Below are 15,630 nucleotides of genomic sequence, written 5' to 3' on the forward strand. Positions count from 1 at the left end.
GAATCATTCATTTTTAAATTTTTTTTAAATTTATTAGATATATTTCTTTACTTACATTTCAAATGTTATTCCCTTTCCCGGTTTCCTGTCCATAAGTCCCCATCCCCTCCCCCATACCTGTATTCTCCCTATATATCCTCCTTACTGCCACTACTCCCCACCATATTCCCCTGTAATCTTTCTTTTTGGGACATAGCTTAAGAATTAGAAAGATAAAGAGTTTTATTTCAGGTCAGAGATCTGACATGAATTGGTAATCTAGCCCTGATGGTAGCCTTCATTCTGGCATAGTTAGAAGTTTGCTTAGGATCATAAAAGACAAACAGTACAGAGTCCTAATAAAATTGTCTCTTATAGCAGACAACCAATCTATTAATGTGGATAGTAAGTCATTGATCTCATATGGTGAACCTATTTTATTCTAGTTATATTTAAAAGGTAACTATTATGTCTCATGTAGTATTTTAAGAGGGACAAGTTTTATAGAGATAAGACCGTAGCAAAAGACTTCAGTTTGTTCTAGCATCATTTCATGGGAAAAGCTTTCACACTCTTACAGACCTATTTGGTTTTTCCAATGTTGCTTTAATAGTTCCCTGTTGAAATCTACATTTTGTTTACAGAATTGCCTGTGATAAAACAGACTGTCAACACCACCTTAAATTATTCTGAAATATAAATATGCTTAGTATTGAATGTGGTTCATCCCAGATTATTAGAAGATCTTTGGAATTCTAAGCACAAACCTACAAAGAAAAACATATTTGTTCAATGCCATCACTTTTTCTTGTTTATCTACAGTCTTTACTTATTTGTGGAGTGAGAAGCCTGGGCCTAACATAGAATTCTGGTATATTAAAGGTTTCCTCAAACACCATATTGTAGAACAACAAAATCCAACATTAAACCTGAACTGGTTTTGAGTATTTTCTTGCTGTGTCTATTTGTATGCTTAAGAGAAAAAAATAGATGTGGTGACAGGGGCTATGTAGTAGATCAATTGACTATATGAAAAACTTCTTTATTGTGTACATATCAAAGAATTGCATGTTATGTCTGAAAAGGATATAAATTGAGATATAAAAAGGAGATGATGTAAATTATAGAAATTGACTAGGGGAAAAATCATGGACATTATAAAAAAAATAAACATTGCTTTCATACCTGAAAGTTAAGTCTGAAGACTATGCCATTAAAGATAACGACAAGGAAAATTATAAAATGTACCTAATACCACTTCATGGGATGGTTGTTGGATGAATGAAATCTAAAAGAAACGGAGAAATCTGTGTTTTTATACTTAGTTCTAAGCAATAGTGGTTGTTGCTGAGGAAATGGATTTGGATGCCATGGATATACCTCTTGATAAGAAATGTACAAAGCTGGCAAGACTTGAATATTGATCCTTAGCAAATGGAGTTCTAGCGCCTTTACAGACAGAAAGACTATGTCTCAAAATTGGGATTTTAGGAACTAACTTCAAAGAAGTTAGTAAATGTCTCCAAAATTTTAGTATTTGTCATGTAAGAAAAGGCAACACAAAAGAAGAGCTCACCTTGCTCACATTGTGGAAGGTTATTATATGCGGTGATAGCATATCTGATCATCTTTTTTTATCATCAACAGATACACCTGTGTCAAGTAATAGTGGAACATAGATTTATTCTACTCTTTAAGAAATACAAGGTATTCTTTAAATATTGATTGACATTCTTAAGAGGATTACATAACTCAAAATATGATTCAGTCTAGTCTGTTACATGGTTCTTTTTAAGTTATCTTCAAATTAATCAATTTTATATGTATTTAGCAAATTAATACATAATATTGAAGTCATTTATCCTATGTAGGATGTATTTGCCATGCAGGCAAATGCATTCCAAAAGAAGAGCTTGCCCTCCTGCTCATGTTGAGGAAGGTATCATATGTGGGAATAGCATATCTGATCACTTTTCTTTTAGATAACTTTTTATTACTAAACACACACACACACACACACAAATTTGAATCACATGTATGAGCTCATTGAAATTTACAATAACAATTTAAAATAAAAATAATTTTCCACTTAAAACACTTGTTAAAGATAATTGCCAAAATGAAGTTTTTTTTCTCCATCTTTATTAAATTGGGTATTTCTTATTTACATTTCAAATGTTATTACCTTTCCTGGTTTCCAGGCCAACATCCCCCTAATCCCTCCCCCTTCCCTTCTATGTGGATGTTCCCCTTCCCATTCTCCCCCCATTAACACCCTCCCCACAAGAATCCTGTTCATTGGGGGTCCAGCCTTGGCAGGATCAAGGGCTTCACCTTCCACTGGTGCTCTTACTAGGCTATTCATTGCTATCTATGCAGTTGGAGCCCAGGGTCAGTCCATGTATAGTCTTTGGGTAGTGGCTTAGTCCCTGGAAGCTCTGGTTGGTTGGCATTGCTGTTCATATGTGGTCGCCAAGTCCCTTCAGGTCTTGCAGTCCTTTCTCTGATTCCTTCAACAGGGGTCCAATTCTCAGGTCAGTCGTTTGCTGCTGGCATTTGCCTAAATATTTGCCATATTCTGGCTGTGTCTCTTAAAAGAGATCTACATCCGGTTCCTGTCAGCCTGCACTGTTTTGCTTCATCCATCTTATCTAGTTTGGTGGCTGTATATGTATGGGCCACATGTGGGGCAGGCTCTGAGTGGGCGTTCCTTCTGCCTCTATTCTAAATTTGCCTCTTTATTTCCTCCTAAGGGTATTCTTGTTCCCCTTTTAAAGAAGGAGGGAAGTATCCGCACAAAATGAAGTTTTAAGAAATAAATTTCAGTCTGGAGAGATGGCTCAGCCGTTAAAGGCTAGGCTCACAACCAAAAATATAAGAAATAAATTTCCCTTCCATAATTTTGCAATACTGTATCTATGTTCCATGTGATGTTAAGGTACCTGTGCCTTACTGTCCTAGCAGAAAATGTTGCAAGGTTGTACCTTCACCCAGTATATTCTCACAGTCAATACAGAACTTGGGGTAAATGATCTGTCATTTTATGCAAAGCAACCAATTCCAAGCACCTCATTGTTTGGTGCAGTGCCTGGGTCTTACTAACAAAGTGATTTAAATTATCTATCTCAGAACGGGACTTCTAGAGTTACTGATTCACTTCTCTCTTCAATGTGCATTTCTGCTTTTTTTTTAACCATTCAGTAGTGGGCTTTGCCAACTTGTCCTTGGGATTTATAAAATTAATAAAAATTTTCTTCCCTGCCATATTCCTTTTCAGAACTATGAATCTTACACCAAATTAAAACAAGTCTGAATATAATACAAATAATTCATAGGAGAACATTAAAGATGTGAAATGATTCAAAGTAAAGACTTCATTTTCACTTATGTAGAAAAGTTGCTCCAGGAGACATTTACTGTCTGATTATGCCACACCAAAGAAGTACTATAACATACTGATTTTTTTTTGTCAAGAATGGAACACAAAGCTATAAGTTAATTACTTAAGATGTGTTGTTTAAGAGTTTATAATATAGGGCTGGAGAGATGGCTTAGCAGTAAAGAGCACTGGCTATTCTTCAAGGGACTCAGGTTAAATTTCCAGTAGCAGCATGGAAGCTCACAGCTGCCTGTAACTCCAGTTCCAGGGCGTCATACACCCTCTCACGCACACACATACAGACAAAATACCAATGCATATGAAATAAGCATAAAACAAATCATTTAAAAATGAAGAATTAAGAATATAGAGAGTTGAGGCTTTCTGAAACTTTTCATATCAATATTAGCAGGAAACAGTAACTGGTAAGCAAGCCTGAAACCTTGGTCAGGAGCTTATAAAAAGGGCATAGAGGAGTGATGCTTACTGTAGCTTGTTCATCCTGCTTTGTCAGAGTACAGGCTCACTGTTCTATGAACAACACTACCTACCATGGGCTAGGTCTTCTCACACTATCTTTTGTCACGTTAACATAGGACTAGCTAAACACATGAATTGCTGAAGAAGAGAGTTGCTGAAGGAAAGAATAAGGAATACCTAAGAGTGTGGGCATGGTCTTCAGTAACCATTGTTGGTGGGATTGCAGACTGGTACAACCATTCTGGAAATCAGTCTGGAGGTTCCTCAGAAAATTGGACATTGAACTGCCTGAGGATCCAGCTATACCTCTCTTGGGCATATACCCAAAAGGTGCCCCAACATATAAAAAAGACACGTGCTCCGCTATGTTCATCGCAGCCTTATTTATAATAGTAACTCAAGTATCTTAATGCTAATCATATATAGTATTTTGGAGGTCTAAGGGTATATAACCTAAAGGGTTTAGAAGAAACTTAACTTTCTATCTCTTTGCTCTCTTTTCTAAAGTTTATCCATTGTCATTTGAGATATTTTGGAAGGGATTATATCTACAAATGAAACCATTTCCTGCAAGGATGTCCAAGAGCATAGAGAGCATCTTGTACTAAACTTGAGGTTTCTAATAAAACTACAATAAATAAAGCTTACAGCTTAGAACATTGAAAGGTCACATACTTTAAGACTTAGAATGTGATTAGTCACTATCTTTACATTCTTATTTAAATTATTCCCATATAAGCAAAATGTCATGCCCATTTAGAGAATTCTTGAAAAAAATTCTATTTTCCTAAAATTCTAAAGTCTTGCCTGGCAAGAGACTTCAACTAGAATCATCAATGTAAGAGTAATTCCAATTCAGCAACATGACTGTTCTGGCACTGGCTCACATTAAACACCTTCTAGGTCTGTGTGATCCAGCTAAAATATACACATAACTGTAGTGCCAATGATCAGCCTCAGCTTGAAGAGGGGTTCTGAGAAAGGGTTGTTCAGTAGTGACAGAAGAATAACACAATGTCAAAACATGGTTACAATCTGACAGCCTGTAGAGATAGCTTAATGAAGATTACCAGACAGCTCAGCTCTTGCAGACCTAAGCCCAGTCTTTTATTTACATATCAATTCAATTGTCCTCCTCAGGTTTCTTCTTGATTGTCCCACCAATCAGCATTTTTTATTTGATTTTTTTCTTTTTTTTGCATTTCAAATATTTTCCCTTTCCCACTTTCACCTCCTCAAACCCCTTATCCCATCTCCCAACCCCCTTCCCCTGCTTCTATGAGGGTGCCCCATCTACCCACCCACTTCCACCTCACTGCCCTGGCATTTTTTGACCTAAGTCCTTATCCCCTTGACTCTAAGAAAACACAGCAAGCACATTTTTCTTAACATTGCAAATGAATAAGCACATGTAATAAATTAGCTGGGTGGGATGCAGCTCAGAGATTACTGCTCCCACCACACCTGGACCTAAATTACCTCTGTCCCAGGCTGACCTTGAACTCAGGAATCTGCATGCCTTTGAATCTGCCTACTTTTCTATCTTTCTACCATAGTCCAACTAGTTGCCTCTGTTCTTTTAGGTCCAGAAAACCCCTCATATGATTCATATTACATACTTATATTTTGCATAGTTCAGAAATCCTGTTTATATATTTTTAAACTCATGTTTTCAGAGTTCTTTCCACAGCCTTAAGGGAAAAAGCCACAACTTTTATCAATTCTGTTAAGGATATGGACACACTCTTGGCTCCTGGATTTGTGTTACTTCTAATTATCATGGAGTCGTTAACCTTAGCAGAGAGGACATTTCCTAATGACTTTGGCAGACAGAATACTTCCCAAAAGAAGTGTGTGTGTGTGTGTGTGTGTGTGTGTGTGTGTGTGTGTGTGTGTGTGTGTTGTTTTACAAACCTCATACCCAGCAGATGTTAACCCTTTGGAGGCTTACACCCAGCCGGCTCTGTTCCAGGGGTGGGGACCATGACACGCTGTCCTTTCCATGACAATGCCCGATTCAATTCTATAGTACATATCTTTAATCCTAAACAATGATGTCTTATTGAGAGACAGTCAAAGTAATGGATCAGAGAAAGATTTGATCAAAAGAATCAGAGGTAAAATATACCTAACACTCATGGGAAGAAACAGGGAAAAGTCTACTTAAAAGTGTGTAGTGCAGGGAGAGTGCATTGGAATGGAATTGAGTTAGTTCAGAGCAGTTCAGAGTGGAGTACAGATGAATTCCTTTCAGAATGGAATACAGATGAATTCTTTCAGTTAGTGCAGTGGAGTTAAGTTCCATTGCGAGTCTCAATAGTCCCCTGATGCAGACACAGATTTTGGGTGTTATGGGGATTTGCAGGGGTACAGAACTTTTTACAAAGACAGATTACAGGTGAAGACAGAAAAAGCCAGAGAATAAGAAGGAGGCAAATGATTAGAACAAAATTGCCTGAGTTAGTATGAGGCCCTGTAGAGCAATTCAATGAGAATCAAAGAGAAGTCAGATTGAATCAGTTAGCTGGAGAGAAGTTTGAGCCATTACAATTGAGTTGAACCAGCCAGCCAGAGTTCAGAAAAAAAGAACCAGTCAGCCAGAGTTCAGAAAAAAAAAAGGAAAGAAAGAAAGAAAGAAAGAAAGAAAGAAAGAAAGAAAGAAAGAAAGAGAGAAAGAAAGAAAGGGTGAACACTTTACTCAGCAGTAAGGTCTGTGAGAATAACTACATCTGATGAATAAAAATTACATTTACACATCAGGGAGAACCTCCTTTCTCTTCCCATATACCTTGAGTTGTCCTATCTATCCTGATTTATTCTGTATCATTTCTTCTTTTCTTGTGCTTTTCCCAGATCATTACAACAGATTATTATGCTTTAATGCTGACAGTAGACATAAAATATTCTTTTAAATTAAGAAAAAACAAGTTCAAGGTCAAAGTTAGTTGGAAAGCAGCCTGCAATCTTCATTTTAATGTTTATGCTCCAGACCGTAAGTATTAGAAGAACATTTAACAATTTATTTGTAAATAATTCACAAACATAATTAACAATCATTTGCATAATAAATGCTTCTTAAAACAAATATCATCACATAAAATTTTAAAATGAAACATTTATCCCAAGTAATCCATAGTCTCCTTCCATCCTTTTCTTTTTGATTTAGCAATCACTTACCTCTTTCTTGACTATTCTTGGCACTTTGTTTTAGATGAATAAATGTTTGATATTTTTGACATCTTTTCAATATGGACTTTGTATTTTGTTATGTGCAATAAAAATAAAAAGTGTGCAAGGACTTTACTTTTACTGAAAAGCAAACTAAATTATCTCTTTGAAGGAGAATGAACTGTTCTCAAGGGCCTCATTTGGATCCTGTTTAGTTGCATCAAACCACATACTTGCTTTCCAGGTGACAACAGTGTCTACAGTATCAGCTATCTAGTATTTATATTTAAAGCCTGTTTCTAAGATCAAATGTCATACAAATTTCATTGTATCCACTCTTTGTACAGGAAAATGACTTCAAAACACGAATTTTATAATGAGGAACGTTATTTCTAAGGAGAGAACATTCTTGTTTCCCTTGATCAGGAATCTAATGCCCAGGATTCCAACCCTGTACAAGGGAAAAAAAGATAAAAAGACCAACACAAAACAAAGCCTTCCTCTACCCTTCATTCTCTCCTAAATTCACAAAAAATAATTAATTACTATCGTTATATACATAACACAATCCAAATGCGGAAGAATAAGCCATGTTAACCTTTTCCTTCCCATAACACTTTTGTTTTGGTGTTATATTACAGCAATACAAACCACAATTAAGACAGCTCTTATGTTTATATTGATGTTAACAGTTTCGTTTTAATGAACTCCTACTATGATTCATATTCACATTGGAAACCTTTTCTATTGTGAAATAAATATTTGGATATAACTGAGTAGAGAAGGAATTCCTTAGGCTGCTGGTGGCATTTCTGACCTACAGAAAAAAATGAAGGAATGAATGCAAGAACAAAAGTACTGAGGAAAGACAAATGCAGAAGGATAACAGGATGAAGAAAGGAAAGGTATACAAATGATATCTAGATGAATTATCTTAACAGCTATTCTGCCGAGAAGTCATCTAAGAAGAAGGAACATTTGAACCTCTTTCCTGCCTCTGTATAAAAGAGAGCAAAGAATGACAGCACCACTAGGTTCTTTATTATCTTCTCTCTCTTATGACATTATTACACTAGATGAGATTTTAGTCAAAATGGAAGACAGAATGGCATTTTTCTCCTGCAATGAGGGAAAAAAAATCAAGTGTCAGTCACTGATGGTACTTTAAAAGCAACTTCTATTGACTGACATTTTTAAAACTAATATTACTTTGCCAAAGGAGTAACTGAGATATCAGACTTCGCAGTTAAAACTGTGGTTTAGGAACTTCAGGAGGCTGTCGTGCTCTCCCTGTTTAACAAGTGTATAAGGAAGGGATCCTGCAATGCTGATGCTCTGAAACTCTTTTTATTCCACTTAATCCCCTTACTGATTCCTTTCCTGGCCACTTTGATTCTTTGAAGATTGTTTTTTACTGACTTCCATCCATGAGGATCACTCCAGGTCAGGTAAGGCTCTTGTAAGTGCCACAGTCAAGGGGAGCTTCTATCCTGCAACTAAAGGTTGGATTGAGAACTGTAGGTGGTGCTTGCTATTCTTTGGCAAGTGTAAACAAGAGTGCAAGAAGGACAGACTGAGCTAGAGAGTGATTGGAATGGATGGTTAGAGAAGGATAACATAATGTCTACTTGGTCTTGCAAAACTTGTGATGTTTTTCTTCTTTTCATTTTTGTTCAGTAATGCAGCAGTGATTTATATAAGCAACTGCCATTTGTTTAAAAGAATGAAGGACTATTGAAAACTGTGATATGTTTATAGCAATAACTCTCTGACCTTTATACTCAAAAGTGTTTTCAGATTCTTTCTGAAAGCCGAACATATTTTGAAGAAATTATCATGGTACATAAAAGTGGATAAATTTGGCCCGGAAACCGGGAAGGGGAATAAAAATTGAAATGTAAATAAGAAATACTCAAGTTAATAAAGATAAAAAAATGAAGGTATTGATTTTAAGTATTTGTCAAGGAATGAGATAATTTATTAAAAATATTTATAAGTGAGAAAAACACCTTAAGAGCTTGGGGATATAGCTCAGGTTATAATGTGCTTGCTTAGCATGCACAAAGCACTATATGTGATGCCGGGCATCAAATAATTCCGGTGTTGCCATGGGCATGTGATTTCAGCACTCAGAAAGTGAAAGCAAGAAGATTAGAAGTTCTGAGTCAACCTCATTAACTATCTGGAAAGGTTAGTGAAAACTTGGCCTACATAAGACTCCATCACAAAAAAATGCAATTAATATCTTTATATAACAAAACTTTGAATGTTAGACTTAACTTGCACCTTCTAGGACTGGCAGGTTATCTGGATGAGTAGGTAGATTCTAAGAGCTAATGTTCCTTCCAATCTCAATTATGGCAAAATATTACTGCATACTTCCATATAAGAAGTAAAAACTAGAGTTCCTTAAATATATTTTAATTTTTCATCATAAATGCCTCATTTTCTTTCTCTAAACCTCTTCACATACTTCCCTGGCAACTCTTCTGTGAACTTCACGTCATGTTTTTAAAATTAAAATAGTCTAGTCTAGTTGGTGCCGACCATATATAAGTAAGTTCAAGGATCTGAGGCAGCATGAAGAAGCCTATCAGTGGCCACATGCTTGAAAGAGAATGCTTCTCTGCTCACCAGAAATTATCCACTGCAAATGCTACCCAAATACGGGATGAGACCTGGTGATAATGTTTTCTACCTCAGCAAGAATTTTGGCGAACAGATCTTTTGCATAACACCTAAAATGCTGCAGGTTAAGTGGTTCTGTAGGCTATTCTTATTGACAAGTCAGCACTTTATATCAGTATACCCCTTCTATGGTGGTCCCTTAGCCTGAGTATAGTATAAGGCGCATTAACACAGTTTTCCTTTTTATAGAAGAAATATAGTCTTTATTCTCAATGCTTTGACTTTAGTTGTACTCTCACCTGACAGTTGTCACTACCAAACTAAGCAATGGCAAGATTAGGTATATGCATATGAACATAAATGTTTAGATGGCAAATTAACAGCAAAATACAGCATGTTCTATTCTATAATATAATTCTATAATCTCCCAAAACAGGGGCTTTTGGGCAGGATTACACTTTCAGACATGAACTTGCCTTCTATAGAATCAGAAATAAAATCCCAAGTGATTTGTTACCTCTTAACACCCATGCTCCTATATATCACTGGGGATATTTCATCAGTTACTAAAGTCTTAATTAGTGAGTCTGTGACTTGCATTGCCTAGGGACATTTTTAAGAGTTAAGATGCCATCAGGCATCTATGAACAGGTAGATCTGAGTGAAATATCTTTCTTTAAAGTTAGTACTGTATTAATGAGGTTGATTAACAATCTCAACACTTTCAAGGAAGTACAGTATAAAATACTCAGAAAATGATAAGGGAGAAGTTATAAAAACATGTGTCATAATGTCCAACGGTCATATCTACTGACATATGAGCATAAGTACCCTCAACATCTACAGGATTGATGATCATGAATTCTAAGGCTGACTAAGAAAAGAGCAATTGTAACTAACTACATAGAACTATTCATTTCACAAAAACCCATCACTCCTGCCACATATAACTCCCTTTGTTTCCATCTACTGTAAATTCTCTCTTCAGATAACACTTTCCTAATACCTTCCTTGTCTGGTAAATACATATTGGCAACTTCTAATATTCTGACCATACATTTCCAATATACTTATCAGGATTATATTGTTGTATTGTGAGCACATATAGCTAAAACAGAATTTGAAACCTTGCCTAGTTTATCTAAGTATTGTAAATATATTGAACCTGAATAGTCCACCTACTATAGCTAGACAGGAACCTCAGTGGAGTAAGAGACACCAATCCTCTCATAGAACTTTCAACTCCAAATTTATCCTGCCTACAAGAAATACAGGCATGAAGGAAGGGGCAGAAACTGAGGGAATGGCCAATCAGTAACTTGTCCAGGTTGAGACCCATCTTTTGGGCAAGACCCATCATCAATGATACACGTTATGGGTACTATGTTATACTTGAAGACAAGCTCATTTTGCCCACTAAGAGGCTCCACCCAGCTGTTGTCTCAGACAGTTACAGATACCAACAGCCAAATAGTAGGTAGAACATAGGGATCTTTAAGGAAGAGTAGGAGGAAGGAGTATGGACCTGAAGGGGATAAGAACTCTACAGGAAGACCAACAGTATCAACTGACAGGGACCCTCGAGGGCTCTCAGACTCTGAACCACCAATCAAAGAACCTGTATGAGCTAGACTTAGGCCTCCCTGCTCATAATAGCAGATGTTCTGTTTGAACTTCATGTAGGTCCTGAAAAATTAGAGCATGGGCTTTCCAAAAGCTGTTGCCTGTATGTGGGTGGGATACATTCTGTTCTACCAGCTGAGCTGCCTTGTCTGGCCTCAGTGGGAGAGGAAGCTCTTAGCTTCATAGAGACTTAAAATGCTGGGGTGGGAGAGATACCTAGCAGTGGGGCCTCAGCTGCTCAGAGGAAAAGGGAGGGGAAAGCAGGGGACCAATTGGGGTGAATGTGACCAGTTGGAGGGCAGTGATCAGAATGTAAATTGAGTAAGTAAAATAATTAATTAAAAAAGTATGCCTCCTCCAAATATGTATAAACTTTCCTACATATCATACCCGTACTCAATTATTCTTCTAGTATTTTTGCTATCTAACTTTTCGGCACAAGGGGTCTAGCATGATCACTTGGAAGAAGCTGCATCTAGAGAAGTTGAATGAAGTTTTTAGTACACTAGAAGGAGTCATCTGTAGTCTGGGAGGAAAAAAGTATTTTAGAATTATAGCCTGTAAAATTACAAGTCAAAACACAGAACTAAGAATGTTTACTCATGAAGATTAGAGCTATTCCTGTTCCCATCTCTTGCTCTCTAAACCCTTGGTTTCTACCAATGAGGTAGAACAGCCTTGCCTTTTCATTAGTACTTCTTCCCCAAGGAGTATTAGTAGATGAAATAAAGGGATGCACATTCTACCCACTCCTGTAACTTTCATCAGCCATCTTTGTATTAGTGATTACAATATAAATTCCTCTACCCCTTAGTTCAAATAACTGAGAGATTTATCATTGCCTGGAATAATGATTTCTGACAATCTCACCTGAATCATGTAATATTCTCCAAAAAGTGTCTGAAGGATTTACTGTTATACTTCTGTTCCTTCCCTTGAAACACAGTGAAGCAATAGTCTATTTTTACACATAGAAACACACTGTGGACAGCATTAAATATTCTATTCATGAAGCTGTTATTGTTTTGCCTTTCTTTCAGCATCTGGATAAAAAGATACCTATATTGAGGGCAAAATTATGAGTTGAAGAAAAAGCGTTTCCAGATAGTCCTTGAGAACAGAGAATTTACACTATTGGTGCTGCAGGTATTGTCATTCATTAAAATACCATGGCCCTCATCTTAAAATTATCACTTTTGAATTGAAAGTATTGTTGTTAGTCCAACATGAATCTGTAAGTTGATGACTTACATTATTATGTCTAATATTTAATCTGTTCCTCTGCCTAAAACCATTAATTCCATGAATTGTAGCAATTTAATGGTTTAAACAATAGCCTGGCAAAGTTCCAGACATCCTCCTTGCTCTGTTCCCATCAAACTTGGCAGGCATTCACTTTGACAAATAAATATGTCAGGAAGTATTTTACTAAGTTATATTTCTGCCTTCTACCCCGGCAAGGTGTATAAACACCCTCGCAATTTCTTCAATAGCTTAGATTGTTCTATACACCTAAAATGTTTAGTAACATGGCCAACATCCAGTTCTCTGTATTATCCCTAACCATTTTAACAGTGGTTATGGATTATTTGACATTTTTGTCTCATTAGATGACTGGAAGAACTAATTGTAGTATAGAATGCTAGTGAAAGGCACTCAAGTTTACTACCATGCATATACTGGGAATATAAAATATTATTATCCTCCCTTCCAATGTGTATAAAAAGAAGACATCTGTTGCATCAAAATCAGCATGGTATACACAAGACTATGAAACTTTGTTCTCATAAACATTCTGTCAAACACACCTGAATCTTCAACATGGTTATGTTATAAAATCTAATTCAGCTATGTTTTGGTCTTAGTAGGAAGAATTAGATGAATACATTTTCTGTAGGGACCCATATTTTCCAATTTTGTGACTTTGTTGATGTTTTGTTGTTTTACATGAAGAAAACAATTTTAGAGGTTTCCGCCTAAATGTCTAAAGGGCAGGAGGTCTTACTTTTTTCTAGATAAGTTGTAGCCAACTGTTAAGCATATCTGTTTTAATTATATATCTACTAAATACAAAACTGATCGCTTCGTTGTTTTGTGGCTCTAGTATATTTTCTTGGAAACAAATGTTGGCCAAGCAACTTTTATGTTTGGAAATTTTTTGTGCCCATACTATGTCAAGGCAGATATAATGAATATTAATAATTAGATATCTAACACACACACACACATTGAAGTCTGTCATTGCATTATTCTTTAGTATATAATTTTCAAATAGTAACTATACATTGATTGGTAAATGATTCTACTCTTTTATGAAACAACTGTGTCAAGAATTTAACTTTTTACGTTATATTCACTTTCTTTAGGCAGTTGTCTTTCAACTTAGAAATAACAGAGAAGTGAATATTTTATAAGAACAAAAGTGAATTCTAACTGAGGTATCTGACTTCAACATTTGTCTGATTAAATCTTGTTAAACTTTGTATAGGCATTAAGAATATCCATTTTTAGTGTCTATCTATCTTATTATTTTAATCTATGTGATCTATAAAAAAATACCACTCTAGTCTTGTTTTAGACTGTAGAAAGAAATAAGCCTTCTCTCTGCCATTTCCCTTTTTTCACTTCTGGATTGAATCCCATATACATGTTATAGGTTGACAGCAGTATGTCTTACAGTCAGCCTCTGATTTGTCTGGAAAATAATTGCTGTTCTCATCACTTTCAGATCATTTTGCAAGACCATGCACATTATCAATTTTGTGTAGAGTCCTCCAAAATAATGCTATTGTAAATGATTCTTACCCTATTCAAGATCTGGCTGACAGGATTTATGTAAATTTTTTTGTTTTTTTTTTATATTTTTTTTATTAACTTGAGCATTTCTTATATACATTTCAAGTTTTATTCCCTTTCCCGGTATCCGGGCAAACATCCCCCTCCCCCCTCCCCTTCCTTAAGGGTGTTCCCCTCCCAACCCTCCCCCCATTGCCGCCCTCCCCCCACCAGTCTAGTTCACTGGGGGTTCAGTCTTAGCAGGACCCAGGGCTTCCCCTTCCACTGGTGGTCTTACTAGGATATGCATTGCTACCTATGAGGTCAGAGTCCAGGGTCAGTCCATGTATAGTCTTTGGGTAGGGGCTTAGTCCCTGGAAGCTCTGGTTGCTTGGCATTGTTGTACATATGGAGTCTCAAGCCCCTTCAAGCTCTTCCAGTTCTTTCTCTGATTCCTTCAACAGGGGTCCTATTCTCAGTTCAGTGGTTTGCTGCTGGCATTTGCCTCTGTATTTGCTGTATTCTGGCTGTGTCTCTTAGGAGCAATCTACATCCGGCTCCTGTCGGTCTGCACTTCTTTGCTTCATCCATCTTGTCTAATTGGGTGGCTATATATGTACGGGCCACATGTGGGGCAGACTCTGAATGGGTGTTCCTTCAAGTCTCTGTTTTAATCTTTGCCTCTCTCTTCCCTGCCAAGGGTATTCTTGTTCCCCTTTTAAAGAAGGAGTGAAGCATTCACATTTTGATCATCCGTCTTGAGGTTCATTTGCTCTAGGCATCTAGGGTAATTCAAGCATTTGGGCTAATAGCCACTTATCAATGAGTGCATACCATGTATATCTTTCTGTGATGGGGTTAGCACACTCAGGATGATGTTTTCCAGTTCCAACCATTTGCCTACGAATTTCATAAACTCGTTGTTTTTGATAGCTGAGTAATATTCCATTGTGTAGATGTACCACATTTTCTGTATCCATTCCTCTGTTGAAGGGCATCTGGGTTCTTTCCAGCTTCTGGCTATTATAAATAAGGCTGCAATGAACATAGTGGAGCACGTGTCTTTTTTATATGTTGGGGCATCTTTTGGGTATATGCCCAAGAGAGGTATAGCTGGATCCTCAGGCGGTTCAATGTCCAATTTTCTGAGGATTCTCCAGACTGATTCCCAGAATGGTTGTACCAGTTTGCAATCCCACCAACAATGGAGGAGTGTTCCTCTTCCTCCACATCCTCACCAGCATCTGTTGTCCCCTGAGTTTTTGATCTTAGCCATTCTCACTGGTGTGAGGTGAAATCTCAGGGTTGTTTTGATTTGCATTTCCCTTATGACTAAAGATGTTGAACATTTCTTTAGGTGTTTCTCAGCCATTCGGCATTCCTCAGCTGTGAATTCTTTGTTTAGCTCTGAACCCCATTTTTTAATAGGGTTATTTGTTTCCCTGCGGTCTAACTTCTTGAGTTCTTTGTATATTTTGGATATAAGGCCTCTATCTGTTGTAGGATTGGTAAAGATCTTTTCCCAATCTGTTGGTTGCCGTTTTGTCCTAACCACCGTGTCCTTTGCCTTACAGAAGCTTTGTAGTTTTATGAGATCC

The sequence above is a fragment of the Rattus norvegicus genome, chromosome 14 (genome assembly GCF_036323735.1).
Source record: "Rattus norvegicus strain BN/NHsdMcwi chromosome 14, GRCr8, whole genome shotgun sequence".
NCBI lineage: Eukaryota > Metazoa > Chordata > Mammalia > Rodentia > Muridae > Rattus > Rattus norvegicus.